Consider the following 15,047-nt stretch of genomic DNA (forward strand, 5'->3'; position numbering starts at 1 on the left):
CAAGAAAGAGCAGTGATAAGGAATGAGTTCAACCTGTCGCTTCACCAAAATCGGTGTCATCTTGGTAAGTTACTTTGTGTCTCTAGGCCTCTTCTCCCTTCTCTGGAAAGCACTGCTAATAATACATACTTCTCAGGGCTATTCTAGGAATCAAATGAGGGGCCATTTATAAAACACTCTAATAGTGGGGCACCTGGATGGCTCAGTCAGTTAAGGGTCTGCCTTCAGCTCAGGTCATGATCTCAGGATCTGGGGACTGAGCCCCCCGCATTGGGCTCTCTGCTCAGGGGGGAGTCTGCTTCTCCCTCTCCCTCTGCTATTCCCCCTGCTTGTGCTCTGTCAAATAAATAAATAAAATCTTTAAAAAAAAACAACACTGTAATAATAACTGGGAGGCATAGACTATGTACTCAACACATCATGGTTACTGTTTTCAGTGACCAGATCCACTCTGAGACAATGACCTGCAATGCAGCAAAAGAAATATTCAGCTTATGCTCAAGTAGAACTTCCAAAATTCATAAACATTAGATACTGGAAGTCTTCATTTGCTGAAGATGTCATTTTTCCACACCTATGAAACCTGAAGACCATGATGGGCAGTCAGAATATGATGGTTACTGCAGATCCAGTCCTCTCTAGAAGCAGGAATGGAGTGAGATGGCTCTGACGTCACAAAGAATCCGTGCATCTCTGATGAGCACATATCACAGGGACACAGGGCTATGGAAATAGGGCAGCCCACTGTTGCCAGGAATTTGAATTGCTTTATTTCCGGATGGTAGCTTTTTGGAATATTAGAATCACCACTAAGCGACGTAATGCCAGGACTGGAAACATACAGGTGGGTTATGCCAGTAAGTGTTGTAGAGTAGTACTGCAAATTATAGTTGCACAAGAGCTGGAAAATAAATCTGAATTTAAGCAAGGAATATCCAGTCCTTGGATTGACCACAGGGCCTTCTCACTAGGATTCTGGATAGCTCAGGCTTGGGAAACACACATCTTCCCGGGAGCTAGGTTTTAAATGGGATTTATCCACAGAATCAGGTATCTATTTACCCACGGTGAACTGACATAATAAAAAGCTCACACAAAGAATACGTAAACTTTGGTGAGAGAGAAAGAGGGGGATGGGGATACAGCTTCTCGGAGGAGTGATCATGCCTGAGCATTTCCAGAGGAAATCGAAATATACACTGATGCTAATGTTGGAGCAAAACAGTTATATGTAATTTATAGACAATGAAAAAAACATTTGACAAGAGTCTTTGGCAAAGGCTGTCTTTTTAAAGAAGCCATGGTCGTGAGGAATGTTCTCTCAGGCACAGAGAAGTGGCTAATGGGCAAGAAGGAAGGAGCACCCACGGACAAGAACTGCTGTTGGAGAAGAACTCTAAATCCTGGAGGTTTCCAGATTCTGGGCTTTGGACCACACTCTTTTTGCTTCTTTTGAACATTTTTGGTTATTCCAACTTCAGTGTTTAGGAAAACGAAAATAAAATAAGTAGAAAGAAAAATTCCTGACATCCTGCCATCAATCTTAAGCTTTTTCATAAATGATTTTTATTTTATTTTTTTTTATAAATGATTTTTATATAAGAGAAAAGTTCTAAAAGAATCTTGTGGCTTGAACATGGTACTATATCCCTATAACAATGCTGAGCTTATGGCCTGTGCACATGGAGGGATCCCCCAGGGCCAGATTTGAGAAGGCCTCAAAAGCCGGTCTACTCTGCTGTGGATCTATACTCACCCCATCACAGATGTGTTCATACTAGGCAAATACTTCCCTTGTGGAAGGCCAACACCTCCTTGGCCTTAACACACCTTAGCAGGGATTACGTTGCTCTAGTAAGTCCAACACCTGTAAAAGCAGAGCACAAAGCCCTGATGGAAGGGAAGTAGTACAGTGTATCATTAACTGCAAAGAACTGCACAAAGATACTGTTATTATTGGTCCTAAGCATATGATTCTAGGTAAAAGTATGATAGAGCTTCCACACTGAAGTATCAGGAAGAAAACGATGAGTCATTAGGAAGGACTGTCTAAATAGCATACGTAACCATGAGACCTGAAGACCTAGTACACCTGTCGCCTTGTCTTGCAGAAAGGTAAGAGGATCACAGCTCACCGAGAACATCCTCTACACTGTGGGATTGTGAGCTGGGGAGCCATTGTGCCAGTTGGCCGGTGACTCCCTGGCTTTTAGAGACTGTCATGGGAACTGCAATGAGAAATCATGAAATCCCCCTCAAGGCTGGTGTGATCATACAATTATGCAGGCACTTTGGAAAACAGCTTGGCAGTTCCTCAAAAGAGTAGCACAGAGTTTTTTTTTGTTTTTTTGTTTTTTTTTAATTTATTTATGATAGGCACACAGTGAGAGAGAGAGAGGCAGAGACACAGGCAGAGGGAGAAGCAGGCTCCATGCACCGGGAGCCCGACATGGGATTCGATCCCGGGTCTCCAGGATCGCGCCCTGGGCCAAAGGCAGGCGCCAAACCGCTGCGCCACCCAGGGATCCCGAGTAGCACAGAGTTTTACCTCATGACCCAGCAATTCCACTCCTAGGTGTATACCCAGGAGAACTGAAAGCATAGGTTCAAATAAAAACTTGTACACTTGTGTTCACAGCAGCATGATTCAAAACAAACAGTGGAAATGGCTCAAATGTCCATCAACAGATAACTGTACAAACAAAACGTGGTCTGTTCACACAAGGGAATTTCACGAGCCATAAAAAGAATGAAGTATCAATTCATGCCACATGGATGAACCCTGGAAAACACCACACTAAGGTCAAGTCAGACGTAAAAGCTTATATACTGTATGATCCCGTGTATATAAAGTGTCCAGAAGAGTCAAATCCATGGAGACTAAAGCTCATTAGTGGTTGCCAGGGCCAGGAGGACAGGATGGGGGTTGGGGCAGGGGGGAATGAGGAGTGACTGGTAATGGAAATAGGGTTTCTTTTGGGAGTGATGAAAATGTTCTGAAATTAGGTAGTATTGATGGTTGCACAACTGTGAGTGTCCTAAAAACCAATGAATTGGGGCACCTGAGTGGTTTAGTTAGTTAAGTGTCTGCCTTCAGCTCAGGTCCTGAGCTCTAGGTCCTGGGATCGAGCCCCACATTGGGCTTCTTGTTCAGCAGGGAGTCTGCTACTCCCTCTGCCTCTGTCTTCAGTCCCCTCACCCCACCTCTATCCCCACTTGTGCTCTCTGGCTCCTTCTCTCTGTCAAATAAATAAATCTTAAAAAAAAAAAAAAAAAAAAAACCTGGGCAGCCCGGGTGGCTTAGCGGTTTAGCGCTGCCTTCAGCCTAGGGTGTGATCCTGGAGACAGGGGATCGGGGATCGAGTCCCCTCATTGGGCTCCCTGCATGGAGCCTGCTCCTCCCTCTGCCTGTGTCTCTGCCTCTCTCTCTGTGTCTCTCATGAATCAATAAATAAAATCTAAAAAAAAAAAAGAAACAAAAAAAAACCCCAATGAATTGTACACTTTAAATGGGTGAATTGTATGGTATGTAAATTATATCTCAATAAAACTTACTAAAATAAAATACATGAAAGCTCCCAGAATGCTTAATTTTTTCCTTTCTGATGCCCAGAAAGGTCTCAGCTGTCCTTCAAATACACCAAATAAACATCAGCAAATAGCCTACCAGAAAGGGTGGGAAGCTATTCCAGCATGGAACAGCCAGTGCATTTTTCTTTAGTAAAGGACAGTGAGGGGCATCTGGATGGCTCAGCGGTTGAGCTTCTGCCTTGGGCTCAGGTCATGATCCCAGGGTCCTGGGATCAAGTCCCACATCAGGCTCCTTGCAGGCAGCCTGCTTCTTTTTCTTTTTTCTTTTTTAATTTTTTTTATTGGAGTTCAATTTGCCAACATACAGCATAACACCCAGTGGTCATCCCATCAAATGCCCCCCTCAGTGCCTGTCACCCAGTCATCTCAACCCCCTGCCCACCTCCCTTTCCACTACCCCTTGTTCATTTCCCAGAGTTGGAGTCTCTCACGTTCTGTCCCCATCACTGATATTTTCATTCATTTTCTCTCCTTTCCCCTATAATCCCTTTCACTAATTTTTATATTCCCCAAATGAATGAGACCATATAATGTTTGTCCTTCTCCGACTGACTTCACTCAGCATAACGCCCTCCAGTTCCATCCACATTGAAGCAAACGGTGGGTATTTGTTGTTTCTAATGGCTGAGTAATATTCCATTGTACATATAGACCACATCTTCTTTATCCATTCATCTTTCGATGGACACCGAGGCTCCTTCCACAGTTTGGCTATTGTGGACATGGCTGCTAGAAACATCGGGGTGCAGGTGTCCCGGCATTTCATTGCATCTGAATCTTTGGGGTAAATCCCTAACAGTGCAATTGCTGGGTTGTAGGGCAGGTCTATTTTTAACTCTTTGAGGAACCTTCACACAGTTTTCCAGAGTAGGCTGCCTGCTTCTCCCTCAATGTCTCTGCCTGTGTCTCTAGTGAATAAAAAAATAAAATCTTAAAAAAATAATTAAAAAATAATAATAACTGACAGTGAACATGGCTCTCTGTCCCTCCCGCACCCCAGACACACCTTTGGCTTTGGTGGCCTGTCTCAGGAAGGTAGAAGGCCACCTCCATGAGGCCCCACTTTGGCAGGTGTGCAGCACAGGAAGAGGAGCTGGGAAATACTGACGCTGATGGAAGAGACAGAAGCACAGGCAGCCAGACACTGCTGTCACAGCCACCACCACCCCACCCGCCCCGCCGCCCCTGCCCCAGCCACTGGAGGAAGCAGAATGGAGAACACTCAGTCTGATGCCAGGTACCCTTCAGACGGGTCTTTTCCTCAGCCAATCCTTCTGCTGACAATTTTACTTCTTTATACACACCTTCCAGCAAAACACCCAGCATATGTGGGAGCTCAATAAATGTGTTTCATGAATCAAGAGCAACATCACTTATGACAGTTAACAAAAAAAAAAAAACAAAAAAAACAAAACAAAACAAACAAAAAAAAAACCCGTACTTCAATGTCACACAAAAGCCTACTGGTTCATATACATTATAATTAGGTAAGTTACTTAATCTTTCTATGCCTGAATTTTTCTTTTTGTTCATATGGAGAGGATAATGGTACCTATCTGATATGCTTACCACAAAAGGATCTGAATGAGCTCACGTATCTAACCTCCTAGCATATAGTAGGGACAAAATGAGTGTCAACTATCATTATTATTCCATGGAACATTGTGCAGCTGTTAAAACTGTGCTGAAGAAATATATTTTATACATGGAAAAATTCATGGTAATTTGAAAAGTAGGCTCTATAATAGTGCAAACAGTATGATTCCAAATTTTATAAAATAAACATGCAGAGAGAGGAAAAAATTCTAGAGAAGTATATACATGAAAATATTAATAGTTTTTTCTAGCTAATGAAACTGCTCCCCCTCCACTTCTCCTTTTCATTCATATTCATATAATTATTATCCTAACTGTATTTATTAACAATGAGCATAAATTATTTGAATAAGTGGAAAAAAATGTATTTCATGTGGATAAAAAAAGCATTTGACACAATTATTCCAATTTCGGGATACTATTCTAATACTATGTGGATAAAAAAAGCATTTGACACAATAATTCCAATTTGGGGATATTATTCTAAGAAATAATCCCAAATACCAAAGAAAATATTGCCTATAAAAATTAGGTAAAGTGATTTTCTATACATCATAAAATAACAGTGATTTTAAAAGATGTTCAGGATATTCAAAAACATCAGAATAATGCTTTAAAATATTAGAGAATGTTACTGATATTAAGTAAACTAGAGTAAAAACACTTATCTCAAGCATATAACAAAAAATATTAAATATCATAAGCAGAATAAACTAGAAATAATTAGAAAAAAATATTAACAGGGAGAATCATCATTAGCAGAAGGCATGTTTGACTCTTGCTGATTAGTGAATTCCATTTGTCACCTTTTGACCAGAACAGAGTGGATTCTTTCTCAATGATTCACAAATGAACGTAGAAACTTTCAGACTTATTAGAACATCAATTCTTTCATGGCTGAACATTACCCTCTGATGTAGAACTAAAATCATCACATCTATTTGGTCTTGGAGGAGAAACGCCCAGAGGAAATATGCTTTCAATTTACAAAACCATAAAGTTTAGGTAAATATAGCCCTGATCACTGATCAAAATGCAAGACAAAAGCCATTTCATTTTTTTTTTAACATTTTATTTATTCATGAGAGACACACAGAGAGAGAGGGACAGATACATAGGCAGAGGGAGAAGCAGGCTCCTTGCAGGGAGCCCAACGTGGGACTCGATCCCCAGATCTCCAGGATCACACCCTGGGCTGAAGGCGGCACTAAACCCCTGAGCCACTGGGGCTGCCCCCAAAAGTCATTTCAATGGCAACATTTACGAGATCCCTCCTACAAAGATGAATGATGAGACACAGTCTTTGCTCTGGAGGAGCTCACCACCTAATGGTGAAAGGAAAAATGACTATGATCCACTAACCACAGTCTGGGAAGGGCTACAGTAGAACAAAGGGCCAGGGGATCCCAGAGAAGGGAGCAGCTTGGATCTGAAGGGTAAAGGAAAGCTTCATATAGGACTTTTGCACTAAGCATGGCTACAGTTTTGGCAACTGGTGGATGGAATCGTCAGATCCCAAGCAGGGATGACATCCTTCGTTGAACAACAGGCAGTGTGTAACTGATCATTCTCGGGGTCCTGTATTGGTTCATAAAAGGATCAACATCAACCAGATGGCCCTTGGAGCTGCTGACAGGGACAATCCTTGCAGGAAGAGCAGACGATGCAGACCTCTGGGGGAGAATGTGGCAGGATGCCATACCACTCAGGAGGGCACCTAATTCTAACCTGTGTCTGGATCAGGGCTGGTCTCTGCTGAGATGCAGTGTGCAGTGTGCCGTGAGATCTGCTTGAAGGAGGTCCCCACAACCACAGGCTAACCCGTCCATTCTGAACTTTACAGTTTCCCTTCCAAGTTCTAGTTCACCTTATGCTCAGATAAAAACTCTATTGGAATTAACCTTGAAAGTTACTAAATCTACTGTACTCCTCAGGGAGGGGGACTGGATGAGGAGATTTCTAAGGGCCAAGTTGGGAGTGAAGTTGGGAGTGGGGATACCCAGGAGGAGGAGCAAGATTCAAGTCACTAGACCCTCCCTTCTACAATGTATCCTTGCATGTTGGACAGCTTGATGTTGAGGCTGGTTTATATGGCCATTTAGTAGCAAATACCTGCAGGGAAGCCTTACAGAAGCAGTACTCACAGGCTCAGTCCAGGTTTGGTCAGTGTGGTGACTATCTTGCTCTCTGCTGCCACCCAGTGGAAATACTGAGAAAGGCCAGATAGGAAATGAAATCCAGAGGTTCTCAATGTGCATCAAATTCTTGGCTGTTCTGGAAACTCTGGGAGTGAGGCCAGCAGTCTAAGTTTTAACAAGCCCTCCAGGCTATTGTGATGCACACTCAAGTTCAAAAATCATTTATTTAAATTAAGTAGTGATTTGCACCCTGGGATGTTTAAAATGGATAATCAGAGAATTCTCAGGAAAATCTGATTCTTCATCTTGATAATCAAGGACCATACCTTTTTAAGAGCTAAGTTTTACCAACCACTTAAAAATATATATACTTATGTCCTCAAAAAGGACAAGAAAACATAAAACTCAACATTCTGTTTTTTATCCAGTCTCTTGCTTATAAATATCACTGCTTCCCTATTTCTGGGAGGAGGATTAAAAGTCTTCCATCAGCAAAGTAGGGATAGATGGAACATACCTCAACATATAAAGGCCACATATGAAAGACCCACAGTCAGTATCATCCTCAATAGGGAAAAACTGAGAGCTTTCTCCGTAAGGTCAGGGACAAAAGAGGGATGTCCATTCTCACCATTACTATCTTTTTTTTTTTTTTATGAGTGGGAAATATCAGAGGTTTGCCTTTTATTTTTTTTAAAGATTTTATTTGTTTATTCATGATAGACAGAGAGAGAGAGAGAGAGAGAGAGAGAGAGAGAGAGAGAGAGGGCAGAGGGAGAAGCAGGCTCCATGTCAGGAGCCTGACACGGGACTTGATCCCGGGACTCCAGGATCACACCCTGGGCCAAAGGCAGGCGCCAAACCGCTAAGCCACATAGGGATCCCCTCACCATTACTATTTAACAGAGTACTGCTAGTCTTAGTCTCAGCAATCAGACAACAAAAAGAAAAGGCATCTGAATCAGCAAAGAAGACTTTCATTATTTGCAGGCAACATGATACTCTATGTAGAAATCCCAAAAGACTCCACCAAAAAATTGCTAGAACTAATACATGAATTCAGCAAAGGGGCAGGATATAAAATCAACATACATAAAACTGTTGCATTTCTATACACCAATAATGAAGCAGCAGAAAAAGAAATCAAGGGACCGATCCCATTTGCAATGCACCAGGAGGAAACCTAACCAAAGAGGTAAAAGATCTGTACTTGGAAAACTAAGGATCACTTATGGAAGAAACTGAAGAGGACACAAAGAAATGGAAAATTGTTCCATGCTCATAGATTAGAAAAACAAAGATTGTTAAAATGTCTATATAACACAAAACAATTATATTTAATGCAATCCTTATCACAATACTACCAGCATTTTTCACAGAGCTAGAACAATCCTAAAATTTGTATGGAACCACAAAAGACCCTGAGTAGCCAAAGCAATCTTGAAAAAGAAAAGCAAAGCTGAAAGCATCACAGTTCAGATTTTATGCTGTATTACAAAGTTGAAGTCATCAACATAGTATGGTAGTGACAAAAAAACAGACATATAGATCAATGGACCAGAATAGAAAACCCAGTGGGGCAACCTGGGTGGCTAAGTCGGTTAAGCGTCTGCCTTGGGCTCAGGTCATGATCTCAAGGTTGAGATGGAGCCTCATGTTGGGCTCCCTGCTCAGGGGGGAAACTTCTGGCCTCTCTCCCTCTGTCCCTCCCCCTGCTCGTGCTCTCTCTGTTTCTTCCCCTCTCTCTAATAAATAAATAAAATCTTTTTTTTTTAGTAGAAAACCCAGAAATGGACCCATAACTCTATGGTCAACTAATCTTAGACAAAGCAGGAAAGAATATCCAATGGAAAAAAGACTGTCTCTTCAACAAATGATATTGGGAAAACTGGGCAGCCACATGCAGAATAATGAAACTGGACCAGTTTCTTACACAAAATAAATTCAAAAATAAATTCAAAGTGGGTGGAAGACCTAAATGTGAGACAGGAATCCATCAAAGTCCTAGAGGAGAACACAGACCTATGGCTGAGGTTGTAGAGGTTGCTACGTGTGTTCTCCTCTAGGACTTTGCAACTTCTTACTAGAGACAACACCGGAGGCAAGGGAAACAAGAAAAGACAAACTATTGGGTCTTCATCCAGGTAAAAAGCTTCTGCACAGTGGAGAAAACAACAAAACTTAAAGGCAGCCTATGGACTGGGAGGAAATATTTGCAAATGACATATCTGATAAAGGGTTAGTATCTAAAATTTATAAAGAACTATCAAACTCAACACACACAAAAAAAACAAATAATCCAGTAAAGAAATGGGCAGAAAACAAAAATAGACATGTCTTCCAAAAAAGACAACCAGATGGCTAAAAGACACATGAAAAGATACTCAACATCACTCATCATCAGGGAAATGCAAAGCAAACTACAATGAGATATCACCTGTCAGAATGGTTAAACTGAAAAACACAGGAAACAACAGGTGCTGGGGAGGATGCAGAGAAAGGGAAACCCTCCTGCACTGTTGGTAGGAATGCAAACTGGTACAGCCACTGTGGAGAACAGTCTGGAGGTTCCTCAAGAAGTTAAAGATAGACCTACCCTATGATTCAGCAATTGTACTACTAGATATTTACCCAAAGGTACAAAAATCCAGATTCAAAGGAGCACATGCACCCCAATGTTTACAGCAGCATTATCAACAATAGCCAGAGTATGGAGAGAGCCCAAATGTCCATTGACTGATGAATGGATAAAGAAGATGTGGTGTATATCTACAACTGAAAATTACTCAGCCATCAAAAAGAACGAAATTTTACCATTTGCAATGACAGGGATGGAGCTAGAGTACATTGTGCTAAGCAAAATAAGTCAGAGAAAGACAGATACTATATGATTTCACTCATATGTGGAATTTATGAAACAAAATGGATGAACATATGGGAGGAGGAAAGAAAAGAGAAAGGGGGAAAACCATACGAGACTTTTAATGATAGAGAACAAGCTGAGGGGTGACGGAGGGAGGTGGGCGGGGGATGTGCTGGATGAGTGACGGGTATTAAGGAGGGCACTTGTTTGGATGAGCACTGGCTGTTGTGCGTAAGAGATGGATCACTGAATTCTACTCCTGAAACCAATATTGCACTGTATGTTAACTAACTAGAATTTAAATAAATATTTTTCTAAAATCTTCCAAAAATATAGTCCCAAATCTGTTTTCCAGCCTCACCTCCAATCATTCCCCCACTTTATTTATCCTAGACTCTAACACAACTGGCTGATTCTCGGCATCCAAGCTGCATCCATGCATTCACCCTGTTTTTTTCCACCAAAGAGGCACCCATCTGTAAGATTAAAATTTCCTCCACAAAGCTTTCCCCAACTGCCCCAGCCAATAGCCATCTTTCTTTCCCTTGATGAACAACATCACAGTTCACCTGTATCTCTCTTTTAGCGCTTTAGATACTGCCCCTGGTTTTTCATTTCTTAATGGTCATTTCTTATCCCTTTAAGTTCAGGGACTGAGTCCTACTTATCTCGATATAGGCTGGTGCAGAGTAGGTGCACAGCAAATGCCCTCCGATAGGTATAAATGAATGACTTTGGTGAGCAAAATAACAACAAATTTTGGAAATAGAATCAGTGGGCTGCAAACATTGCAAAATAGCGGTAACTTATGAGCCCCAGATGACCTGGGCTACGCTGGGAAGACAAACGTTGGTATCTGGTATCTTCAGAGTCTTCTCTGGGACTCTGCTACTGATGGGTTGGGCTCCGGATATGCAGTGCCCACTAATCCACCATCAGGGCCAGAAGCAACCATAGCCCCCCTTGCTGGCCACAGCAGCTGCTGCCCAGGACTCCGGGCAGGTAGCTCCCCCTGTGAAGCCTTTCATCCCATGTCTCTTATCCCTTAAGGAACCCATGGGAGAACCCAGGAGCCTTTGGAAAACTTCACACCTGCAGCCACCATTTATACCTTGGTAGGAATGCCACCTCCCACAGACTCTGGGCCTCTGGTCCAAATCTCCTATTGCCATCTCAGGAAATGGGGTTGACCTTATAATTTCTCTCCTCCCAGGCTACTTGCCCCAGTGGTCCCCATCCTCATTGCCTTTCCCAATAAATGTCCCCATATTTACGATTTTGATCATGTGGACCTGCTAAAGGAGGGAGAACCACTGGGTCTGATATTGGAGCTGGGACAAAGGGTGTCCTTGAAAGAGAATCTGAAAGCCAGTGGGAAATCAGAGAGTAAGGAATCCAGGATCCCTAAGAATCTGGGAGAAGCAGAAGATAGTTGCCAAAAGAGGGACCAAGGTATTTATCTCCTGAGTCGTCAGGTGGGAAAGGACAGTCCATGAAGTTGTCTGGGGCTGACACGGCCATGGCTCAGGGCTTGAGCACAGAGTCCTAGGCATGTCTAGGCACAGGGATTTGGGTGCCTGGATCCATTCCGAAGGCCTAGGCCTCTTCAGACAGATATCGGCCTCTTGTGGTGAAGATTCCTCACATATTTAACACTATAGTTATTTGGGAAAAAAAGCCTTTTGGCCCACCTTCCTTCAGGATCACTTCACTGGGTCAGGAGCTCCAGTCCTGAATGTAGCCCTGCTGGTGAGCAGTCCAAAGGCAGGTTTCCTTTGTTGTGGGGACGGTGGAGGAGGGCCCAGGGCCTACAGCTCACCTCACCACCTTTTAAATCCCTCAAGTTTCTTTCATTTATTTTTCTATGAATGTGCCCAGTGGGACATTTAAAAATTCTGGGGCCTGTATGAAAATTAAGAAGTTGACTTGGAAGAAATAAAAGAAACTAGATAGAGTGGTTGCACCTGGGTAGAGATTGGAGAAACTGGGATCAGGGATGGAGGACTCATTTTTTATACTGTTTTACTCTATTACATTGTTTGCATTTTCTATTCTATGCTACTTAAAAAATACACAAATCTTCACAGATAAAGATTAAAAGAACAGCAATAGACATATCTTCAAAGAACATCTTGTGAAATAAACCCCCACTGACAATATAAAAGATTAACCTGATGAAAGAGGTTACCCTCTTCTTCAGGAAAAGAGGTAAATTAGCAAGAAAGAAGGGGGCAGGGGATGTGGTGGAAGTAGCACATCTGTATGTTACTGGTGTTTATGCAAATTGGCAAACCCTTCTGAAAAGGAATTTGGTGACATTTATAGAGACTTAAAGATTTGTTTTTCACCTGCCACCCCAGTAATTCCACTTCTGACCATCCACCAAAGCAAATAATTTGAAGTATGGAAAAAACTACAGATACAAAAATATTAATTGTAGGAAGGCAAAATTTAGAATCCTAGACACCTAATAATATGGGGATGGTAATTCACTCAATGGCTTATTTCACAGCATTTTTAAAAGTGATAAAGATGATCCAATATAGGAAAACTGGCTTATTCTAATGTTAAGTGATCACAGCGCATATATAAAATCACATAAACACTGTGGTTGTGGTTAATTCAAAGAAATTGCATAAGGAAAATAGACTGGAAAGAAATGTGCTAAAATGTTCATGATGGTTGCATCAGGCTGGTGGGGTTATTTTCCAATTTTTGGCAATACAGTTGTCTTTTTTTTTTTTAAGATTTTATTTATTTATTCATGAGAGACAGAGAGAGAGAGAGAGGCAGAGACACACCCTGGGTTGCAGGGGGCGCTAAACTGCTGTGCCACTGGGGCTGCCCTAGTTGTCTTATTTTATATGGAAAAATAAATGCATAAAGAAAGAAAGGAGGTCTTTCAGTCCCTCTAGCTGCCAAGCAGAAGCACACATGAGGCCACTTGGCAAGTTGAGGGATGATCCTACTTCCAGAAACTTCGGGCTGGAAAATGCCTGCTGAAAGAAGAACAAACACCATAATGGCTGCTTCCACTGCCATACTGTTAGAAGAGCTATTTCTAGGATGGAAGGATTCCAGCTACTATGTCACAGCTAAAAGGAAAGTCTATCAAATGAAGCTCACATTCTGACCATTGGGGGTCCAAATGGAACATAGCAAAAGAAACATGGCAGCCAGCCCCCAGCTGGCCCTGAATGATGCACACAGAGTCCTCTTCGCCGATCTGACCATCCAAGAAAGGTTGTAAGCACCAGGGCCCATCGAGGCAGCAGCCAAGGAACAATGCCAATTCCAGGTGAAGGCCAGGTATGTGCAGGGATGCCACAGGATGCCACTGCTCTTTGTTCCCCTAGGGTAGATAGCCAGTGAGACCTTGGTCTTTGTGAGCCTGGAACAAGACTTGTGGGCACCACGGGCAAGCTGAAAACACCACTTCTCCAATAGGCAAATCACTGGATGTTTCTTCAAATCAATATTCTTTAATACCTATCCACCATATTTGAGGGGCGGGGGATAAGGAAGGAGAAGGAATATCTCTGGGGCAACATCCCAAACTTGAACATCCCAATTCAGCCAAGCCAGGGTGCTGGTGCTGCTCCTATCTGGTTCACCATTAGGAGGCAGCTTGGATACCACACCACTAGTCAAGTCTGCCCCTTGGTTGGGGGTAGGGAGGCAGGTCTTACCATTCCCCAGTGTGGCTGTCAGCTTTTCCTCTAAGGCTCTCACCTCCAGTTGTCCCTCACTTCATTTATCCTGAAGGCTGATACAACTGGCTGATTCTCTCAATAGTGATTGCCTTTGGAGGGAGAAAAGAACAGGGAGTGGAGGACAAAGGGGAAATCTTCAACTTCATCCATAACATTTTATTTATATATGGGAAGCAGATATGACCAAATGTTAGCCATTGTTGATTCTTGGTGGTGGGAACACAAATTCCTTAAAACAGAACAATACAAGATAGAGCCAAGCTCCTCAACTGGAAATTCTCAGAGATCCGATGCTGAGTTAACCTTGTCTGTTTCTGTCTTCCTCATATTTGGTGCTTCCTAAATGTTCCTTTGCTGCTGATGTTGGTAGCAAAGTTACAGGAACTAACTTCACAGCTGGCATCTTAACATCTGGGGAGCAAGCCCTGGATGCACAGGGGCACTGCTCAGAAAGCCCCTGCCCGGCCTGCATGCCTACTTTCCTCCCAGGAGTGAACGAGCCCTGCTTACCTTGGGCACGCCTAACCTTTCCATGGGGTCTGGGAAGGCCACCCAGTTTAATGAGCCCACAAGCCCCTTGTCCCTGAATTTTAGAATCTAGCAGCAATGAAACACACAAACAAAAGAAAAAAATTGCCTTGGAGAGGAGGAGGCAGTAGAAATTGTTATTCATTTGAAAAAGGCAGCTGGAAAAAAAAAAAAGAAAAAGGCAGCTGGTTTAGGAAGCCATGTGAGAATCAGTAATGAATGCTGCTTAGGAGAATCAGAGCTTTGGAGTATATTTAGCTGGGCAGATCCAAGGCTGCAGGCAAGTTGAGTGGGAGCTAGTTCTGTTTTCTAGTCCTTCATTATCTAAATGCCACGAGACTCTCCCCAGGGAGACTGGACAGCGACATGGCCTCTCCTTCTATTTTTTTTTAATAAATTAATTTTTTATTGGTGTTCAATTTACCAACATACAGAAATAACACCCAGTGCTCATCCCATCAAGTGTCCCCCTCAGTGCCCGTCACCCACTAACCCCCACCCCCTGCCCTCCTCCCCCTCCACCACCCCTAGTTCATTTCCCAGAGTTAGGAGTCCTTATGTTCTGTCTCCCTTTCTGATATTTCCCACACATTTCTTCTCCCTTCCCTTCTATTCCCT

The sequence above is a fragment of the Nyctereutes procyonoides genome, unplaced genomic scaffold (assembly GCF_905146905.1).
Source record: "Nyctereutes procyonoides isolate TBG_1078 unplaced genomic scaffold, NYPRO_anot_genome, whole genome shotgun sequence".
NCBI lineage: Eukaryota > Metazoa > Chordata > Mammalia > Carnivora > Canidae > Nyctereutes > Nyctereutes procyonoides.